An 8,015-nucleotide genomic window follows, 5' to 3' on the forward strand; every position below is an offset into this window, starting at 1 on the left:
AACTTGAAAACAAACAACAGGGAGAGGGAAGAATACAAATAACCAAGCAAGCCCTCAGGGAAAGGGCACACCACAAAAAGAATATCAGCAACCAGAACTCAACAATGACATGGAAGAACTTCTCTGCGTGACAGATAGAGAATTTAAAATTATCATGATTAAAAAATATAAAGACGAAAAGGAAAGAATGATATGAGAAAAATAATTAATGAACTGAAGAATGAAACTGAATCCCTAAAAAAGGAAATGAAAGAAACACAGGAGTTCAAAAGATTAATGGAGGACCTAAAGAACTCTGGGGAAAGCAACGAAAACAAAATTGATGAAATGGGAGAACAAATCAGTATTCTCGAAGATACAGAAACAAAAAGAACCATAGAAGACATGGAAAGAGAAGGACAAAGGAAAAAGAATGAAGAAACACTTCGAAAACTATCTGACACCATGACAAAAGGAAACATGAGTTATAGGAATACCAGGAGGTAAGGAGAGAGACCAAGGAACCAAGAAACTATTCAAGGAGCTAATCGAAGATAACTTTCCAAGCATGAAAGAAGAGATGAAAATAGACATACAGGAAGCAAGAAGAACACCAAATTACCACAAGGAAAGGAAAACTACAGCAAGACACGTAATAGCAAAGCTTTCAAGAGCCCAAGACAAGGAAAAAATAATGAAGCTGACAGAAGGGAAGAAACAGGTAATCTATAAAGGAAAACCAATCAGGCTGACATCAGACTTCTCCAAAGAAACACTATGGGCAAGAAGAGAATGGTGACATACTCAACAAACTCAAAGACAACAAATGCCAACCTAGAATACTTTACCCTGCAAAACTCTCCTTCCTTTATGAAGAAAAAATAAGCACCTTCTGAGACACACAGAATCTCCAGAAATTCATTATGACTAAACCCCCACCCCAAAAAATACTACAAGAAGTCCTAAAGTCAAAACTAACAGAGGAATGAATAAGAAGAACAGAATAAGGAAAGGAATGAAAACACAAAAAGACAAACAAAATGGCAAATACAGACACCAACGTATCAATATTAACTCTAAATGTCAATGGACTAACCTCATCAATAAAAAGACACAGAGTAGCAAACTGGATTTAAAAACAAAATTCAACCTTTTGCTGTCTACAAGAAACATATTTAACTACAAAAGATTAGCACAGATTGAAAGTAAAAGTTTGGAAAACAATCCTACAAGCAAAAGGACCAAAAAAGAAGGCAGGATCAGCTATACTAATAGCAGATGAAATAGACTTCATCTGCCTCCCCTGGTGGCACAGCAGTTGAGCCCTGGGCTGCAAAACTGTCCGCAGCCTCTGCAGCACTGGTTTAATCCCCGGCCACCAGTGAGGGTCCCACATGGAGCGACAGACCTCTCCTGCCGTGCCCGCTGCTCCTCTCAGCAGTGTATTTCGTCAGTCTGCCTGTTCTGTTCCCCGCTCTGGCTCTGGTGAATTCTCTCACCCTCCCGTGCTTATGACTGTACCCCAGTGCTTGTATAAATAAATAAATAAATCTTGAAAAAAAAAGAAAAAAATAGACTTCAAGCTAAAAAAGGTAAAAAGAGACAAAGATGGTCACTACATTATGATCAAGGAGACAATACATCAGGAAGATACAACACTCATCAGCATATACTCACCAAAGAAGGAGCACCAAAATATATAATTATTATCAGCTCCGAAAACAGACATTAGAGAAAATACATATATAGTAGGAGACTTCAATACCCTCTCACCAATGGACAGATCAATGAGACAAAAGATAAACAAAGACACTAGAGCCCTAAATAAAGACCTAGACCTCATGGACTGAACAGACATGTATAGGATACTACACCCCAAAAAAATCTGAGAACACATTCTTCTCAAGTGCTCAAAGAACAATCTCCAGAATATATCACATATTGGGCCACAAGACAAATATCAACAGATACATTAAGATCAAAATCATTCCAACTATCTTCTCTGATCATAAAGGCATCAAACTAGAAATAAACCATGAAAAGAAAGCAAGGAACCTTCCCACTTCATGGAGATTGAAATCCACATTACTGGAAGACCATTGGATTAAAGAGGAGATCAAAGAAGAAATTAAAAAATACTTTGAGTTTAAAGACAATGAGGACATCACTTTCGAGAATGTATGGGATGCAGCAAAAGCAGTAATAAGAGGAAAGGATATAGCAATACAGGGTCACATCATGAAACAAGAAAGAACTCAAAGAAACAACCAAATCTCCCATCAAAGAACTAGAAAAAGAACAAAACATCAAAAAAAAAAAAAGTAGAAGAAAGGAAATAATAAAAATCAAAGCAGAAATAAATGAAATAGAAATCTAAAAAATACAATCCAAAAGATCAACAAAACCAAAAGTTGTTTCTTTGAAAAAATAAACAAAATAGACAAACCTCTAGCCAGGCTCACAAAGAAAAAATGGGAGAAAACACAAATAAATAGGATCATAAATGAAAGAGGAGAAATTATAACAGACTCAGTTGAAATCAAATGAACAATCAGAGATCTATTAACAGTTATATACAAACAAGTTCAACAATTTAGAAGAGATGGACAAATTCCTAGAATGATATAATCATCCAAAGCTAGATAAAGAAGAAACAAAACACCTGAACAGACCAATTACAAGCAGTGAAATAGAAACAGCAATCAAAACACTCCCCTAAAACAAAAGCCCAGGGCTGGGTCTACCTGGTGGCGCAGCGGTTGGGCGCTGGGTTGCGAGGCTGCCCGCGGTCTCTGCAGCTCCAGTTCAATCCCTGGCTGCTCCCCGGCCACCGGGTGAGGGTCCCACATGGTGCGCAGACCTCTCCTGCCGCCCGCTGCTCCCCTCAGCAGTGTGCTTCGGTCCTTCTGCTTGCTCTGCTCCCCGCTCTGGCTCTGGTGAATTCTCTCACCCTCCCGCGCTTCTGACTGTACCCAGTGCATGTATAAATAAATCTTTAATTAAAAAAAAAAAAGGCCCAGGGCCACATGGTTTCACAAATGAATTCTACTAAACGTTCAGAAATGAACCTATCCTACACAAACTCTTTTAAAAAATTGAAAAAGAAGGAATATTACCAAATACGTTCTGTAAAGCTAACATTACAGTAATACCAAAACCAAACAAAGACAACACACAAAAAGAAAACTACAGGCCAACCTCCTTATCTCCTTATTTTTGCACTGATGCAAAAATCCTCAACAAAATCCTTGCCAACAGAATCCAACAATTCATCAAAAGGATAATACACCATGATCAAGTGGGATTTACTCCAGGGGCACAAGGATGGTTTGACATCGGAAAATAAATTAATGTAATCCAACACATCAACAAAAAGAAAAATAAAAATCACATGATCATGGGTCTCCCCGGTGGCACAGCGGTTGAGCACTGGGTTGAGAAGCTGCCCGCAGCCTCTGCAGCGCCGGTTCGATCCCCGGCTGCTCCCCAGCCACCGGAGGAGGAGGGTCCCACATGGCGCGCAGACCTCTCCTGCCGCCGGCTGCTCCCCTCAGCAGTGTGCTTCGGTCCTTCTGCCTGCTCTGCTCCCTGCTCTGGGTCTGGTGAATTCTCTCACCCTCCCGCGCTTCTGACTGTACCCAGTGCTTGTATAAATAAATAAATAAAATAAACAAATAAATCTTTAAAAAAAATCACATGATCTTATCAATAGACACTAAGAAAGCTTTTGACGAAGTTCAACATCCATTTATGATGAAGGCCCTTGAAATTGTTGGGATAGCAAGAACATACCTTAACATGATAAAAGCCATATACAACAAACCCACAGCCAATATTATTCACAATGGTAAAAAGCTGAAAGCCTTTCCTTTAAGATCAGGAACAAGACAAGGATGTCCACTTTCACCACTGACCACTGCTTTTCAATATAATACTGGAAGTCCTAGCCAGAGCAATAAGACCATAAAAAGACATACAAGGAATCTGAATGGTGAAAGAAGAAGTAAACTATCACTATCTGCAGAGGCTATGATAATATACGTAGAGAACCCTAAAACTCCACAGAAAACTAATCAAAACAATCAACCAGTTTAGTAAAGTAGCAGGATACAAAATCAACACAGAAAAAATCAGTAGCCTTCCTATATACAAACAATAAATACTAAGAAGAAATTTTTAAAAAATCAAATACTTGGGAATAAACCTAAAAAAAGAGGTGAAGGACCTCTAAAAAGAAAATTATAAAACATTGTTAAAAGAAATACAAGAAGACACAAAGAAATGGAAAGGCATCCTCTGCACATGGATTGGAAGAGTCAACATTATTAAAATGGCCATCCTACCAAAAGCAATTTACAGATTCAACACTATTCCAATAAAAATCTCAATGGCATTCTTCAAAGACATAGAACAAATATTGATGAAATTCATATGGATCAAATAGCCAAAGTTCTCCTGACAAAAAAGAATGGAGATATCACAGTCCCAGGTTTCAAACTATACTACAAAGCCATAATAATTAAAAGTGTGGTACTGGAACAAAAACAGACACACAGACCAATGGAACCAAATAGAAAACCCAGAAATAAAGCCTCACATATATGGACAACTAATCTTTTACAAAGGAGCAAAGAATTTTCAATAGAACAAGGACAGTTTGTTCAATAAATGGTGCTGGGAAAACTGGACCACCACATGCAAAAGAATGAAACTAGACTACTACCTCATACCATGCACAAAAATTAGCTCAAAATGGATAAAAGATCTGAACAGAAGGCTGAAACCATAAAACCATAAACCATATAGAAGAAAATATAGGTAAAACACTACAAGACATACATCTCAGTAATCATCCCCCAAAGCAAAGAAAATGAAGGAAAAGATAAACAGCTGGTATTACATCAAACTAAAAAGCTTCTGTACAGCAAAAGAGATATTAACCGAAACAAAGAGACATGCTATTGACTGGGAGAAAAATTTTGCACTCCATACAACTGATAAGGGACTGATCACAAAGATATACATACAAAGAACTCAAATCACTCAACAAAAACAAAGTAAGCCATCCAGTCAAAAAATGGGCAGAAGAACTTAAAAGACATTTCTCCAAAGAGGAAATGCAAATGGCCAGCAGGCATTTGAAAAAATGTTCAACATCCCTCATAATCAGGGAAATGCAAATCAAAACCACAATGAGATATAAACTTACACCAGTAAGATTGACACATTAAAAATGTCAATCAACAAATGTTGGCAAAGATGTGGTGAGAAAGGCTCTCCTACACTGCTGGTGAGAGTGCAAACTCGTCCCCCACTATGGAAAACTGTGTGAAGTTCCTCATACTACTAAAAAGGGGGCTACCATATGACCCAGCAATTCCAATAGTAGGGATTTACCCAAAGGACACAAAAACACTAGTTCAAGAGAATGCTTGTACCCCTATGTTTATTTCAACACTATTTATAATAGGTAAGACTTGGAAATAACCCAAATGCCCAAAAATAGATGGCTGAATCAAGAAGATGCGGTACATATACACAGTGGAATATTATTCAGCAATCAAAAAAGATAAACTTATGCCATTTACAGCAACATGGGTGGAGGTAGAATAGATTATGCTCAGTGAAATAAGTCAGAAAGAAAAACAAAAATATCAGATGGTTTCACTTATGGGAGGAATATAGGGGAACCAAATAAGGTGTTAGGGAAAAAATAATAACAATTAAAAAATGTAACAAAACAAAACAAAAATAAACAGACAACTATAAATCAGAGACATTCTGTAGGGGAGGGGTAGTGAGAGGGATCAAAACGAGGGAGGGAAGAGCACAAGGAACTATGGTGATGGTGCATGGGTGAACTGGTGGTGGAAATTCTATGGGGACTACACAAAAATGGAAGGAAAAAAATAAAACCTCAAAAAATCAAAAATAGAATTATTATATGATCCAACAATCCCATTTCTGGATATATATACAGTAGACTTAAAAGCAGGATCTTAATAGAGTTATTTGTACATCCATGTTTAATTTTTATAGTAGAATTATTCACAGCTAAAACACAGAAGCAACCCAAGTGTCCATCAACAAGTGAATGGGTAAGCAAAATGTGGTGTGTATACATATCAGAATATTATTCATCCTTTAAAAGGAAGGATATTCTGACACATGCTACAACATGGATGAAACTAGAGAACATTCTACTAAGTGAAATAAGCCAGCCACAAAAAGACAAATTCTGTGTGATTCCACCTATATGAGACACTTAGAGTAGTCAAAAATCATAGAGACAGAAAGTAAAATGATGGTTGCCATGGGTTGAGGGGCAAAGGCAGAATGGAGACGTATTGTTCAATGAGTATAGAGTTTCAGTTTTGTAACATGAAAGTGTTACAGAGGTGGAAAATAGTGATGGTGGTGATGATTGCACAAAATTGTTAATAGACTGAATACTGTTACAGGGCAGGGAGAGGGGCACCCCAAAGCCCCCAAACCTGCCTGCTCTATATAGGTTCTGCCATCCGCCACATCAACACAAAACAATGAGACTTTAATGAAAAGGAACTTTAATACAATTAGTAAACAATACAGGAAAGGCAAAGAATATAGTTTCTAAATCAAGCACCCAGAGCAAGGCCCCAAAGCCTGCCACAGCTCTAAAGTGCCTTTCAGTGGGGACCCACAGGAAAAGATCAAAAACAACCAGACAAGTCTGGAAGGAAAAGAGCAAAATCAAAATCAAGATCAAGATAAAAGCTGCCATCCTTAACCTCCCCTCAGGTCTCTCACCCACATCTGTTTCACCCAGTCCAGGACCAAGCAGCAGGCACAGTTTCTTCACATGTCTCTCTGCCCCATGTGCCTCCTCCTGGTCTCTTTCTGGCTCTCCATCCTGCTTCTTCCCTTCTCAGTCTCTTCTCCAGCTTCTTTTCTTCTCTCTTTAGCTCCACCTCCTTGGGGTGGGGCAGGGAATCTGGAACTTCCCCTTTTCCTGGGGACCACCCTGTTACAATACCACTGTGTACTTAAAAATGGTGAGACAGTAAATTTTATGCTATGTGTATTTTACCACCATCACAACAAAATATCTGGAAAAAATAAAAAGCACCAGATCAGAGTTTTATCTGTAAATCCTTCTAAATTTTCAAGGAACAGTCAGTGTACACTGTTAATCCGCTGCCCAACAGACATTGGGGCCTGGTCAGGCAGAGCTGCAACAGTGTACAAAGGGAGACACTCAGCACTCTCATAGCACTTATAAATTAATGGAGAAGGACAAATATAAATGGAAAGATCTAACTTCTAGATCCAAATATTAACTTATGCAATGCTTTGAAGACAGAGACCCCAATTCTCCAAAGGGAACCTTACACTAGAAATAGGGAGAGTCTCCCCTGACCTAGGGATGCTTGTGCTGGGATCTACTATTTAAATAACCATTTCAAAGAGGCTCAAACAAAGGCCGTAGGGCCAGAGGGATCAAGGCGCATTAGAAAGGCCAAAAGGTCAGTATAGCTAAATTTTAGGGAAGCAAATGAAGCTAGAAACCAGAGACTGGAGGGCTTCATTCAGAGTGACAGAAAACCACTAGAGCTTTTAAAAGAAACAATAATCTGGTTTTTATTTATTTATTTTTTTAATATTTGAAAATATCCCTCAGGCAATGGTGCAGTGAACGTACTAGAGATAGGCCCACGGTAGATGTAAGGAAATAGGTTTGAAGGCTACTGCAGTAGTCCTGGAAAGAAAGAAAGAAAGAAAGGTGGGCTGAATGGCAGAAATTTACAAGATATACAGGAGCTCAAATGAAAATCAAGTTTTGAGAAGAGATAGTTTGTTCTTTTTTTTTTTTAGATTTATTTATTTATGTATACAAGAGCTGGGGTGCAGACCAGAGGTGCAGGGGTGAGAAGATTCACCAGAGACAGAGTGGGGAGCAGAACAGGCAAATCTACTGAAATACACTGCTGAGGGGAGAAGCAGATGGAAAAACAGGAGAGGTCTGCTTTGCCATGCAGGTCACCTCCCTAGCCAGG

This window comes from Talpa europaea (genome assembly GCF_964194135.1).
Source record: "Talpa europaea genome assembly, chromosome: 9".
Classification (NCBI taxonomy): Eukaryota; Metazoa; Chordata; class Mammalia; order Eulipotyphla; family Talpidae; genus Talpa; species Talpa europaea.